This window comes from Cetorhinus maximus, chromosome 22 (genome assembly GCF_964194155.1).
Source record: "Cetorhinus maximus chromosome 22, sCetMax3.hap1.1, whole genome shotgun sequence".
Taxonomy (NCBI): domain Eukaryota; kingdom Metazoa; phylum Chordata; class Chondrichthyes; order Lamniformes; family Cetorhinidae; genus Cetorhinus; species Cetorhinus maximus.
The window spans coordinates 50,672,095-50,687,675 of NC_135900.1; the positions used below are offsets into that span (position 1 = coordinate 50,672,095).

A 15,581-nucleotide genomic window follows, 5' to 3' on the forward strand; every position below is an offset into this window, starting at 1 on the left:
GAATAAATATAAAACTAAATAAAGATTGACTTCTGGTCTCCTTCACTAACTGAGATTTTTAACAAGTGTGATGTCAGGATAACACTAAATCAGACCCACCCAACACCCACAGGTATGTCCCCTGCCTGCACCCTTATCTTGGAAGATCATAAGATGGTAAGAAATAGGAGTAGGCCATTTGGCCTCTTGAGCTTGCTCCCCCATTCAATAAGATCATGGCTGATCTGATTGTGGCCTTAACTCCACTTTCCTGCCTGCCCCCCCTGCCCATATCCCTTGGCTCCATTGTTCATCAAAAATATGTCAAACTCACCCTTGAATATATTCAATGATCCAGTCTCCACTGCTTTCTGGGAACAGAATTCCAAAGATTAAGACCCTTTTAAGAAAGAAATTTCTGTCTTAAATGGGAGACCTCTTTTTTAAATCATGCCCTCTAGTTCAAGATTCCCCCTTGAGGGAAAACATTATCTCAGCACCTACCCTGTTACACCCACTCAGATACTAGGCAGGAAACAGCAAGCAGCACAGGGATACTACAAAAATGCAAGTGAATTTCCAGCCCTTTTGTCTGGCTTTCTGATACTGACATTAATTGTAATACCCACACTGTAACCTGGTTAAGACAGCAGATTTCTGGGATTGAATTTTATACTGTTTTCAGTATGACTTGATACCATCAAGTGTTGCAATCACCTGCTGAGAAAATTCTGCATTTGTGAGTGTCATTGACAGGATGGGGAACAAGAAAATGTATTCTCTTTCTCTTTTTGTTTGTCCTTCCTAATGCCTGCTACAGGGCATTTCTAGGGGGATGATCAATCAAACCTTGATCTTTATGAGCAACATTCATTTCATTCACTCCCTCACTCACCTCACTCGCACAATCCATCTGGCTGGAAGTTCTGCACCAGAAATTCAGCAGAGCTGTACTACCATTCCTTAGGCAGCAAAGAAAGATGTTGGTCCGGTCCTATATTACAAGGTTGGGATGATTTCAAATGGGCAGCATTGGGGCCCTCCTCCCTGCCCCCTGAATTGTGCGTCCACTATCTCCCAAATTGTAAAACATTTCTTTCTTCAAAAGAAGTACATAGGTTTCTTTTCAAATGTATTTGGAATTTCTATTATCTGTTGCAATCATAACCAATAGTGACAGTGTGCCTTTAACATCCAATTTTCTTTCGGAATGAACAGTTGTTTTTAGCAGAATGTAAGGATGGTCAAGTGTAGCCTCTTACAGATTTAGCCATCATGACTTCATCCTTGAGTGTACATCTGTTTCCTGGCTGACGTTGATCTCAATCAACTGTAAATTACTACTTCTACACCCTTCTACCGGATCTCAAACATTGGAAGTTGATAAATATTGCAGTAAGGATTATGGTGTACAGTTCTCTTTGAGAACACACACGTTATGTTGAAATGCAGCAAATTGTAGATTATTTTCCCTATAAATTACTGCAGATCACAAAACTAAGTGACCCTTCACTGCATTTGACAAGATGGAAAATGACAGCTGTAAACATTGAGTCAAACTGACAACTGATGGAGATTAGCCATAAATGTCATAATCTGAGTTTTACTGAATGGTTTTTGCTCTCTCAAGGTAAGAGTTTAAGACTGGGAATGGAGTACTTTGCACATGTTGCTGTCATTATCTACGCCGAGCACTCCTAGGTCAGATGGAGAGTAATACTCCATATTATTTATTCTAACAAAGAATCTTAACCTGAACTTTAGAATACCAGCCACAAGGCTGACAACAACTTGTTGAATTCCTGTTCAACTGTAGCCATTGGCAAATTTATTGTTTCATGTATCTTAGGCATTCCATTCATTTTTTTTTGCTAGCTTTACAATATTAACAAAATTCATTCCCTCCCCTTGCTCTTCAGCTAGGGAAAATAAGAGAATATTAAAAGGAGACACAGCTACTTCAGCATTGAATCTAAGAAACTAACAATTTTAAGAAATGATAAAAGCAAAATACTGTGGATGCTAGAAATCTAAAACAAAAACAAAAAAAGGGGGAAAAACTCAGCCGGTCTGACAGCATCAGTGGAGGGAAAGACAGAGTTAACTTTTCGAGTCCGCATGACTCTTCTTAAGAACTAAAGTGAAGTAAAAATGTGATGAAATATATATTGTGTAAGGGCGGGGTAGGACAGGTGAAGCTGGATAGAAGGCCAGTGATAGGTGGAGGCAAAGGAGAGATTGCAAAAGATGTCATAGACATATTTTAAACAAATTTTAACAAATGTATTGATTCTGATGTGATGATTGAAATTGGAAGTTGCCCAGATGACCGATTGGTACTGCTCCAACCAATATCACGTACAACCTTTGCAGTCACCAGAGACAATATATTTTCATCACTTCATTCTGGGCTGAGTTTGTGATCAAGTTTCAGAAATGAAATGAATGAACCCACTTGGGTTGCAAAAGGTTATAACCCATTTTCAGGCACATAACGAACTATATGCACACATCTCACATCCAGTCGAAAGGCTTGAAGTTCACCCAAAATTGGGCCTTGGACTTCATTTCAATAAATTGGTTGAGCTGCCAGTGCCTGTTCTGCTTTTAGGGACAGTTCAGCCATTTGAAAAGGATCAGTATCGGAACACTTGCCTCGTTGGTAGCAAATATTGGGTCAGTTCCAGGGAGGAAGGAGAACAGGAGGGGGGCAGATTGTAGGTTGAAAGAGGTCTATTGGAGTACTGTGAAACTGGAATGAGCATTTCTGCTTGTCCAGGCCGCATGTCAAACTTAAAAAAAATATACGCTTTTGTTGGTTGCTGCTTAGCCACTGAGACCACTGAAAATTCCTCATACATAGCCCTTGCTCTACTCAACACCAGCCAGTTTTGGAGGGGCTCTAAAAAAGCCATTGGCTCCTCATTTAATTACGGAACGAGGCCTAATGCCTGTTTTAGGCAGCTGCCAGGGACGTCTCCTACAGTGCTCGAACCAATACAGCATCAGATTGTTTCCAATATTGTTTGAGTGCATGAAATGAAAGCTGTATTTGCCCACAATTAATATTTTAATGAAAAAAACTTAAAATGGTACAGAGGACTGGGGTAATTCCATGTACGCATGTGCTTGAGTTAATTTTAGATCTCTGAAAACAAACCTCAAGGTTTCAGAGCTGTATTTTGAGAATTTGGGTGCAAGCAGTCTGCTCATAGGAAAGCTGGGCCAGTTAAAGTAACAATGTGGCTAATGGTTCTTGGTATTGTTTATGCCCAAATAGTATGGCAACTTCGGGTGATGGGCAGATGCGTGGTTAAATTCAAAATTCCAAAGGTTGATGTCTTGGGTTTGACTGCTCCAGTTTAGCTTCAGTGAAACAGCATCTGTATGGTGTGAAGTTGCTGTATTTGTACAGTAGATACAAAGTTCTTACAGAAAGTTTTGTCCAATCCAGCACCATCTTAACAATGTGATGAGTGTTGATTACTGCCAATAAATCTTTCCTGTACTGAAAATTAACTCACAATTGTGGAGCCTTCAGGTTTTAATTGTTAATTTTTTTCTCTCCTTTTTTCCCCCTTCCTCTCCTTTAAACCAATCTTTCTTTCATTCTCTTTATTTCTCCTTCTGTATCTGATTTGAGATTGAATTTGCCCACTCTAATTTACACTTCCTTCTCAACTTTTGAACTGTTAATTTCACAATCCTTCAATCTGACAGGTTAAGGAAATATACAGGTGCTTGCCTTGTTAACTCAGGTCCCAGATATCTTGTTGTCTTCTCTGTAACATTATCACACTGTCAGCAACTTGCCACGCAAAAATTTAAAGCCTGAGTGTGCAAGGACAAGTTGAACTAATGGCAGATGCTATTGGATGAGCTGCTGTAGCAAAAGATGGCCGAATCTCTTCTCTCCAACTGGGAATACTGGATGGAAAAGGGGGAAAGAAAATCTCTTGAGAAGAGGAGTTCTGAAGTTACTTTGATGGCTCATTAAGTGAAGGCACTACCTGATGATCTGTACATCTGAAGAACCCCACAGATTTGGTCCCTCACTTGTGCTGCTCCAGCAGTGTCATCCATGGTAAATGAGAGGAGCTTATGATTGGCCTCAGTACCTGGGCGAAAGAGGGCTCAGTGACCTCTCCAACCATTTCCCCATCTTCCCCATTTTTGGAAAGAATGTACCTACTGCTTGTTTGCTTGTTGCTACTGCTAAGGCAGGATCAGACTGGGCTACGATTTCACCCACGCCTCCCCCCCACCCCCACCCTCAACCACCACCCTCCCAGCTTCATCCCTGCCCCAGCCTCTATTATGCAATTTGTTTGTCAGCAGCTTGCTTTTGTATAGGCTTATGTATGAAGGATGGTATCAGAGTAGCTCTTATATGCACTCCTGCACTTTCAAGACTTCTGGAACTGAGGGACTGAAAGGGGAGAAAGTTAGTCAGGAGCCTTAAGATTTGAAAATGGTCAACTTGATTTAAGTGAATACTTCTGTGAAACAAAAGAAACTGAAAGCTGCTCAAATAATTTTATCCATTCCCTTTAAATTCAGAAATCTCAATTTGGTTACTCCTGCTAAGTGAATATTTTTATGGACAGATTGCATATTTTACAAGGTTTATGATGCAGTTGAGTCCACACAGTAAAACCAACACCATCTGTAATTCTGACCCTAACTAACATACAAGAGGAATAGCTGGATCTGACTGCAATGTATTGCTCCGTGTTCTTTCAGTGCCCTGTTGACTGCTAGCTTGTGCCTTCTGTTCTACACTGTGTGTAATTAATAGTTTCAGATCCATCTGCCACTGTGTCCTCTCAAAACGCATCAGTATTAAAAAACAACTGTGGGCTAGGTGTCGCATTGCATAAGGATACTATTCTTTCTCTTCTGGGATCCAGAGTTCAGATTCCATCTAAATTGAGCGGATGAAAGTCTCCTTTTTCTACCAGCTGTAAAGGCCCAAGTAAATAAAAAAAATCTGGACCATCTCAGTTGAGGCCTTGATGAGTAAGAGACAGAGCTTGTAATAATTCATGATCAAATGGCAAAAAAACAGATGCTATCCTGAAATAGTTGAAAGAGCTTACGCTAATAGGGATGTGGTAAATAGAATTGGCACATTGCTGCTGTAGGAAGCTCCTCCTAAGGTTGCAGCTGGGACAAAGTGTGGTGAACTTAAATAAAAACAGAAAATACTGAAAATGCTCAGGTCAGGCTACATCAGTGGAGAGAAAACTGAGTAAATGTTTTAGGTCAGTGACTGGAAAATGTTAGAAATACAATGGGTTTTAAGCTGGTATAGAGGCAGGAATGGAGTATGAAAAATGGAAACTTACCTCCCTTTAGACAAGGACAAAACTTGATCAGTTGTTCATGAAGACCAGCTGAGTGTTTTATATATAAACCAGTGAGCTTTATTAGTTGTTGAATGAAAAAAATCTCAAACTTGCCAAAATTCTTAGATGTTTTTTAATGAGGCACAATAATCAGAAGTTAGAATGTGGGGGCAAAAAGTCATACAACCTAATAAAACTAAAGATTTTTGCTTCAAAAAGGTTGAAGGATTAATTCTGTTTCTGAGCATGGTGAAGACCTTTTATTTTTATATCCCTGTATTTATATAGGGCAGTTTGACAAGACCGACGTTTACATTGGGAACTTAGTGCACATTGAACTCTTGTGCAATCTAAAGTTGTGCATTCCAGCACATATAGACTTATGTGTTCTTGAGAACACACAAATAATTCTTGAGAACAGTCGATCTCTTCATATTCCAATGCTTTCTCGGGAGCTACTCCTCAGAATTCTAAAATAACAGGAGAAACTGAAAAATCACAGCATGTGGGAAGGTAGCATGCCAGTGAGAGGTCAGAGTTCAGAAATTTCATTCAGTATTTAAATATGTCACAATGAGGTCCAACAGAGAAATTAGCTAGACATTGCCCTGCGTTTCATTTATTTTCTTTGTGCAATAACATCCTGTCTCTTTCTAAAATTGAGTGTCTCTGTACCACACATCTGTGTCTGGTGTCTTTCATTTTGGGTTTGTAATTTGGATACTAGCAGCCTGATATCTTTGAATTTTTGAGTTAGTTCAGTACATTAATGGACTATCTGTTGGAGACTAATATTCTCATAGACTCAGTTAAAACTGGACATGTAACTCTACTGCTGGTCTAAGGAAAGCTTGATCCAGCAGCATTTCCTTACTTAAGAATAGAATTGCATTAGAAACAGTTCAGTGAAGGCTCACTCGACTGCTGGAATGAAGGGGTTATTTTGAGGAAAGGTTGGGCCTGTATCTATTGGAGTTTAGAAGAATGAGTTGTGATCATATTGAAGCACATAAGATCCTGAGAGGACTTGACAGGGTGGATGCTGAGAGGTTGTTGCCCCTTGTGGGTGAGACCAGAACTAGGGGATACAGTTTAAAAATAAGGGTTTTCCCATTTAAGATGGAGAATTTTTTACTCCGAGGGTCATTAATCTGTGGAATTCTCTTTCCCAAAGAACAGTGGAGACAGGGTCATTAAATATTTTTAAGGCCGAGTTAGGTAGATTCTCGATTAACAAGGGAGTCAAAGGTTATAGAGAGTAGACAGGAAAGTAGAGTTGAGGCCACAGTCTTATCAAATGTCGGAGCAGGCTCAAGGGGCCGAATGGCCTACTGCTCCTAAATTGGACATTCATGTGTTCATTAGTAACCCATGTTTCAGAATCCAAATTAAGAGACCACTATTCAGGCAGTTTGAGAGTGTAGACGAAAATCAGCTAGCTCCCAGGCTTATAACAACGCTGCTCTAAAACCAGTCCTTAGCAAGTGGATAAGAGGCTTGAGACTGATTTGCCTTATGGTTTCCCTTCCTATAGGGAAGTATCTGACCATTACTTGTTGCCTCCCTGTCGCAAAGTTACTGAACTCAGGTACACAATGGCATGTAATAATACCAGCACATTGCCACACTCAACCTTTGATCATTTTTGAACTATTTCTGTCTTCCATTGCCTTCAATTAGCTGCTAAATACAATCATGCTCCTCTAGCAGGATTGAGCAATGGTTAATACCACCCTGGCGATCGAAACAAAAGGAGTGTGATGAACCAGACAATCTCACTGTACAGAAATGTCCCAGTCCCTACTGGGTTCACTGGTCTCAGCTGAGGAAAATGTTGGCTGCTAAACTTGATGTTAGTGCTACTGGACTGGGAGAGAATCCAAAGTTTCTGTTTTGAATGTTCCTTCATGACTTTACCAGAAGGCCTTTATGTGTGACAATATGACACCGAATAAGGTTGATTTCCTCCCCTCCTCTTCCATCATGGTGGAATATTCACCTGACACTCACTATCAAGGTTGTCACATGACTTACTGGATGAGGTACTGAAGAGATGTCTTTACCAGAGCAACTACATCCCTACATGAGATGGAGAAAGGAGACAATTGGGATATCATCATCTTTATATAAAAAGAACACCTTTATCTGATGTAAAACAGTTCATTTCTGATTTGTTTGTCTATCTAACAATTGGTCAAACAATATTGTGGCTAAGGAAAATAATCTCAAGTAGTTGGCACCACCACTGCTAGACTGCATGGATGGATGAATAAAACTGCGGTGGCAGAACTTAGTGGGAATAGAGAAAAAAATAGCAGCTGAACACCAGCAAGCATCATGTTTACTGCAATTGTGCAAGTATGAGATGTTATGAAAAATTATGTTCAGCTATTTTCTCCTGAGAATTAAAAAAATATTGTGGAAAGTTTAGAAGCATTTTTTCCCCATGTCTGTTCATGTGTTCTAACCTTTGTGTTGTGCTGGTAAGGAATCCAAAGACATTTCTTCTGACCATCTACCTGATCTCTGTGCCTCAGGATTGGCTAATCAAATTGTCACTTAAACTTGCAGATACCCTCTTAGTTCAAGACTCTGGGAAGCCAACCTTTCTGACTTATGTGACTGAAGTTCCAAATATTATTGGTGAGCTTACTGGAATGTTTTTAATGAACCTTTGCTGTCTTGCCGGAGCTCCCCAGCATCATAGATGCTAGTCTTCAGCCAATTTGATTCACTCCACATGATATCAAGAAACGGATGAAGGCACTGAATACCGCAAAGGCTATGGGCCCTGACAACATTCCGGAATAGTACTGAAGACTTGTGATCCAGAACCTGCCACGCCCCTAGCCAAGCTGTTCCAGTACAGTTCCAACACTGGCATCTACCTGGCCATGTGGAAAATTGCCCAGATATGTCCTGTACACAAAAAGCAGAACAATTATTGCCCCATCAGTCTACTCTCGATCATCAGTAAAGTAATGGAAGGGGTCATCAACAGTGCTATCAAGTGGCACTTGCTTAGCAATAACCTGATCACTTATGCTCAGTTTGGGTTCTGCCAGTGTCACTCAGCTCCTGACCTCATTACAGCCTTGGTTCAAACATGGACAAAAGAGCTGAACTCCGGAGGTGATGTGAGAGTGACTGCCCTTGACATCAAGGCAGCATTTGACCGAGTGTGGCATCAAGAAGCCCTAGCAAAACTGGAGTCAATGGGAATTGGGGAAACTCTCCGCTGGTTGGAGTCATACCTAGCACAAAGGAAAGTGGTTGTGGTTGTTGGCGGTCAGTCATCTCAGTTGCAGGACATCAATGCAGGAGTTTTCCAAACCCATGACCACTGCTATCTAGAAGGACAAGGGCAGCAGACACATGGGAACACCACCACCTGGAAGTTCCCCACCAAGCCACACAACATCCTGACTTGAGAAAATATCACTGTTCCTTCACTGTCGCTGGGTCAAAACCCTGAAACTCCCTCCCTCACAGCACTGTGGATGGACCTACACCACACGGACTGCAGCAGTTCAAGAAGGCAGCTCACCACCACCTTACTAAGGGCAATTAGGGATGGGCATTAAATGGTGCCTTAGCCAGCGATGCTCACATCCCATTAATAAATAAAACAGTGTAATGACATGCATGAAGCACCTGGGTAGGCACTTTGACTGGAAGTAATTTATGTTCCCAACATTTGGTTGTTCTATTAATTGATTGCAAGTTAAATTTAACATAATAGCAACATTTTAATCCAGAATTCTTGTCACTAGAAAACTACAAGCACTCAAACAGATGTGACAAATATAAGTCTCTGGGGTTAGAGCGATCTAATTGTGTAAATATCTGCTCGGCTTCAACTGGTAGCGCTCTTACTTCTGAGCCAGATTGTTGTTGGTACAAGCCTCGCTGCCATACTTGAGCACAAAACTTTCAATTGGTTTAATTAGCGCTTTAGTGGGGTATTGCATATTCTCCTACATGTGCAACACCCTGAAGTAATTTTTCTAGCTTTGTTAAGGCCAGGAGGAAATGATCTTACCACCGCTTCCTCAGCACCAACCTTTACAGATCTGACAAGTTTACTTTGGGTTTGCCACTGGCTGTACATTATAACTACATGTATCTGGAGGTGGAAACCACCCACTTCATTAAATTAAATACAAAAGTGGTTCAGGATACCATAAGTGGTTTTAGTGACATACTGAGGGAGTGCTGAATTGTGCTGCTATGACTATTGGATGATATGTTAAACTAAAGCTTCCCTCCCCGACCTCTTTTGGGTAGACTTCCAAAATCCTTAGCACTGTTTGGCAGAGCGCAAATCGTTGATTGTGTCGACATTTGTCAGGTGGAAATTCATTCATTAACTTACCAACTTAAAAGTCTTATTATATGGAGTTCGGGGACAGGACTGTGAGCTCTGATTCAACTCTTTGCAGCACTGCCTTTATATTGGCTTCATTGGTTGCTGGCTTCCAATACACAAGTTTTATACAGCCATTGACAAAGTCATTGGATTCAGTCACACCAGCTGTGGGAAAAATACAGTGAACAAACAGTTGTACAGTTTATCTGTGTTCCTCTCCCCCACACTGTTTCATCAGTAGCAGAGCTTTTTGATATCTTCTCCACACTTTGTGTAGAATCTTTTGCTCCTGGATGTGGTGAGCTTGGGGGCGGGAAGGAAACTTAATTACAGGGTGGTAGTGTACCTAAACCACTCTGCTTTCCCACCTCCACTGGAGTTAACTTCTGGGCGGGAAGGCCCATGGTCGACCTTCTTGCCCTGCTGTCAGTTAAGACCCTTAAGGGGCCAGTTAGTAACCACTTAAGGGCCTCTTCCTGCAGCTGATGGGGTTAAACCACTCCAGTCAGATCTGGCAGTGTGTGGCCTGCATTACTGATAAAAGGGTGTGGGCCACCTGTCACCTGGGGTGGGGGATGTGGAATTCTCTCGATATTAAGGGCACCGGGCATGGGGGTACCCGCTGAGATCCACCCCGCTGCCCTTGCATCTGACACTGCACCCCCCCAACCCCATCCCTCTCTCTCTGAGAACCCTCTCCCCCATTACTTACCTTTCTCCTGGGTCCTGGGACTCCAGGGGGTGCTGTTTGAAAAGCAGCCACAGCCTCCTCCGTGGCATTGTCAATCACAGGGGCTGCCAGCCTATGATTGGCCAGCAACTCTTGGTAGGCAGGTTCCTCCTCTGGGAACTTGATTCTGGAGGAAGGCCTGTTGGTGACCCCGGATATACCTGAATGGCATAGGATCTGGCAGGCCTTCCAAAGAAGAGGTAGTGCGGGTCTCTTGCTGGCTCGCCAGCTGGCAGGTGAGACCCTCGGTGTCAATGGAAGATCCTGCCCTCTGTTTTCAAACCTCATTCGCTTTGCTTTGTTCCAGTCTTCAAAGATATTCATAAAACCTACTTCCTAGCCAGTATCTTTGGTCACCTGCCTGAATTCTCCTCTGCTTGTTTTAATGCAACCTCAAATGATGAAGTGTCTAAGCATGTTTTGCTATATGGAAAGTACAGAACTGTCAAGCGGTAGAAGAGAAGGAGGTGAAAAAGTGGGAAGACAGTGAGAAAAAAATACAGTTGCCAGGTTAGTTACTGACCATGTGTGTACTTTAGAGGATAGATCAGAGGTGAGATCCACTCCGGGCAATCCTCTGGCACTCCAATCATCTCTCTAACCAATTTAAGCACAAATATGGTGCAGTTCCTGTAAAATAAATCTGTACACCATAGCCTGCATGGAATATTCCTGCCAATACTTGGGACAGAAAGCGAATGTACTCTTTATCTTCTCACTCAGGTCAGTTGCAATGCCACACTGAAAAGTGAGAGAGCAGCTGATTTACCACTGACCAGTGATCAGACCTGGGACTTATGTGGTGTCCATGGCTACACTGCATCCACCTTAACAAATTAAAAGAGGTACAGATATCTGACTGAAGGCACAGACATTTTCTCTCAACATAGTTTGTTGTGTCTGCAGGTTTATTTTGGTAAAGCAATCAAAAGAGTGGTGGAAGTTTTGAGGTTGTGGTATATTACATTTCTGAAATTCAGTCAATCTCTTTGTAAAAGTTATGAAAAAGGTTTGGTTTTTTGGGGAACTCCACTATGTACAGCTCAATACCGCAAGAAAACCAATTTGGTTATAGGTTTAAGAGAGTTGCTGCAATTTTACAAAATGAACGATGTCTGGGCACATTTCACTGTGCCAAAGCACATTCTAGGGATTTGGATGAAATCATAAATTATGTGGAGCTGGAGCAGTTAGTGAACTTTATCCAATCCAAGAGTGTGTCACTGCCTTAATGCATACTAGACATTTTTCTTCTTTAATTCTTTTGTGTGGTTTTCCTGTTTCAGTATGAACGTACCAGGGAAAAAAAAACATGGAATCATTTAAATTGTTTTCTGTAACGTTCGTGGTGTGTTTTCAATTTTGTGTGTGTGTGTGTGTGTGTGTGTAGGAAAAATGTTGATCCCAGGTCATAATGAAGCATTTCAGTTACTTGCTGAATGGTTTGTTGTATCTTACTCCTACATTATGTCTATGTTTCTGCTCTTTTCTTTTATTTTATCTGCTCTTAATCATGCCTATTTTCTGTTGGCTGTCCCACACTTTTTCTCTCACACAGACACATTGGCTGGAATATTACTGAGCTGCTGCCATTGCAGCTAACATTGCAATGGGTGCTAACTCCACTTCACTGGGCGGCGGGATCCAGGGCCACATTTTGCCAGTGGCAGCCAATTAAGTGGCTATTGCTGAGGCTGCCATCCTATTAAGGATAATGGCCTGCCCCAAGAACTGTTGACCCAATCAGAGAAATGGCAGCCTCAGCAGTGCCACCTTGAGCGGTGGCCAGTGCTGAGACTGTTGCTGCAGGATGAGGGCACATCGATGACTGCTGCCCTCAAAGATGGGCAGGTTGGATTGGGGGTATGTGAGGCCTGTGGACCCCTTTGTGGGCCAATGAGTGCCCAAAAAGGATCCCCCCTCCCCAACTGCAGCCTGCTGGGAGGCTTCTAGGTTTCACTGGATGGTTTCCCCATGTGGTGGAGGTCCCCCTTGTTGGTGGCAAAATGCCTGTGGAGGAGGGCAATGGCCCTTAAGTGGACACTTAAGTGACTCATTTGAGATCTGGCGGGCAGTCTGCCCTCTTTCCCATCATTGGCAAAATGACATGGTGGCAGGAAAACATTGGGCATGCCACCTGATGCCACCCTGAATTGTTTTGCCAGCATTTGCACCTCTCAGTTTGTCCTCCAAAGGCTGGTAAAATTCAACCTATTCTTTCTCTCACGCAATACTTTCTCAACACAATTGCACTTATTTACATGCCATTAGAGTGGAAAATGTTCCCTGGTGCTTCATAGGAAGTGTATGGAAAAAGGGGGTAGGAAAGGACAGATTCAGGGGGTGGGAGTTGATCAAAATATTTGAAGCAATGGACTCTGGATGTTTTTAAAGGAATGAGATGTGAAAAGGTAGGGTTTAGGTAAAGAAATTCAGCAAGTAGAAACAAGTAACTGAAGACTGCTGCAAATGGTAGGGTGAAGAGAGAGGGTACGCACAAGAAACCAGAGTTCGAGGAATAGAACCTTTAAGGGATATAAGGCAGGAGGAGATGTGAAGGTAGGATGGGCAAGGCGATGGAAGAATTTAAAGTCATGGATTAATTAATATAAAATATGAGGAATATTTGAGGTCAGGAAGCCAACGTCAGTCAACTCACACACACTCAATCTCTGTGTCCCATCCCCTTTATCTCGATGGAACATTTCACTCATACATACAAACATACACATGAACATATGAATTAGGAGCAGGAGTAGGCCGCTTGGCCCTTCAAGCCTGCTCTGCCATTCAATAAGGCCATGGTAGATCTGATTTTAACTTCAACTCCACATTCCTGCTGACCCCCAATAAACTTCCACTCACTTGCTTGTCAAGAATCTATTCACCTCTGCTTTAAAAATATTCAAAGATTCTGCCTCCACTGCCTTTTGAGGAAGAGAGTTCCAAAGACTCTCAACCCTCTGAGAGAAAAAAATTTCCACATCTCTGTCTTAAATGAGCAACCCCTTATTTTAAACAATGACCCCCTAGTTCTATTTTCTCCCACACGAGGAAACATCGTTTCCACATCCATCCTGTCAAGACCCCTCAGGATCTTGTGGGCAGAATATTGCACTTGTTGGGTGGGAGTGCGCCCGACCCGAAATAGCGTAAAGTGATGCACGATATTTCGGTTGGCAGGTGCGTGCAGGAGTTGGCAGTGTGCCTGCCGACAATTAACAGGCCTGTTAAAGCAATAGTTAAATGAAATTTTTCGCTACCCGTCCAACCTTATGGTTGGCAGGCTAAAAGGCCAAGTGGCTTTTGGATTTTTTAGGAAACCTCATTCACGGGTGGGACGAGGTTTCCAGCAGCAAATAAAAATTAAATAAAGTGCTTAAAATTTCATTCATAACATGCCCCTGCTCGTGTGACAGTCACAGGAGCGGGGACATGTTTTTAACATTGCTTAAGTTTTTAATTTTTAATTTGAAAAATCTTCAGCTCCCTGAGGCAGCTCTGTGCCCCCGCATGCATGCACAAACTTCAGCGCTTGCGTTCCTCCCTCCCCACCCTGGCAGTGCTGCAGTGCGCATTTCACACTGGCCGTTAATTGGCCAGCCGGTGTGAAATTGTGGTCGGAGCCCGATCGCAGGCAGCGGTTGGCTTCCAACCTCTCCAGGGCCCGCCCGCCGAGCTTGCCCGACCACCGGAAGATCCTGGCCTATATGCTTCAATCAAGTTGCCGCTTACTCTTCTAAACTCAAGCAGATACAAGCGTAGGCTGTCTAGCCTTTCTTCATAAGACAACCCTCCCATTCCAGGTATTAATCTAGTAAACCTTCTCTAACTGCTTCCAATGCATTTACATCCTTCCTTAAATAAGGAGACCAATACCGTATACAGTACTCCAGATGTGGTCTCACCATTGCCCTGCACAACTGAAGCATAACCTCCCTACTCTTGCATTCAAGTCTCCTCGCAATAAATGATAAACATTTTATTTGCTTTCCTAATTACTTGCTGTACCTGCATACTAACCTTTTGCGATTCATGGACCAGGACACCCAGATCCCTCTGCATCTCAGAGCTCTGCAATCTCTCACTATTTAGATTATATGCTTTTTTATTCTTCCTGCCAAAATGGACAATTTCACATTTCCCACATTATACTCCATTTGCCAGATCTTTGCCCACTTACCTAACCTATCTATATTTTTTGTAGCCTTCTTATGTCCTCTTCACAACTTACCTTCCTACCTATCTTTGTGACATCAGCAAATTTAGCAACCATACCTTCAGTCCCTTCATCCAAACCCTTTATAAAAATTGTAAAGAGTTGAGGTCCCAGCACTCAGTGGCACACCACTCATTACATCTTGCCAACCAGAAAATGACCCATTTATGCCTACTCTGTTTCCGGTTAGCTAGCCAATGCCAATATGTTACCCCCTACACCATGAGCTTTTATTTTCCGCAATAACCTTTGATGTGGCACTTTATCAAATGCCTTCTGAAAATCCAAATACAGTATATCCACCAGTTCCCCTTTATCCACAGCACATGACACTTCTTTAAAGGGCTCCAATAAATTGCTTCAACATGATTTCCCTTTGATAAAACCATGTTAACTCTTCTTATTTACCTTGAATTTATCTAAGTGCTCTGTTATAATGTCTTAAGAGCTTCCAAAATTTTTCCTATGACAGATGTTAAGCTAACTGGCCTATAGTTTCCTGCTTTCTATCTCTCTCCCTTTTTGAATAAAGGAGTTCCACTAACTACTTTTCCAATCCAATGGAACCTTCCCCGAATCTAGTGAATTTTGGAAGATTAAAACCAACGCATCAACCATCTCGTTCGCCACTTCTTTCAAGATCCTAGGATAAAATCCATCAGGACCTGGGGATTTCTTGGCCCGCAGCTTCAACAATTTGCTCAATATCACTTCTCTGGTGATTGTAATTTTCCAGAGCTCCTCCCTTCTAATTCCTTATTTACAGCTATTTCTGGGATGTTACTAGTATCCTCCATTGTGAAGACTGATGCAAGATACCTGTTCAATTAATCTGCCATCTTCTTATTTTCCATCATTAATTCCCAAGACTCACTTTCTATAGGACCAATGCTCACTTTGATAACTCTTTTTCTTTTTTAAATATCCATAGAAACA

The 15,581-nt window shown here is 42.1% G+C and overlaps 1 protein-coding gene across 1 annotated transcript in view; it reads left to right on the forward strand.

Moving 5' to 3' along the window:
- Positions 1 to 15,581, forward strand: part of LOC144696690 (ninjurin-2-like) — a 237,826-nt gene that overhangs the window by 65,802 nt on the left and 156,443 nt on the right. The window lies entirely within an intron of this gene.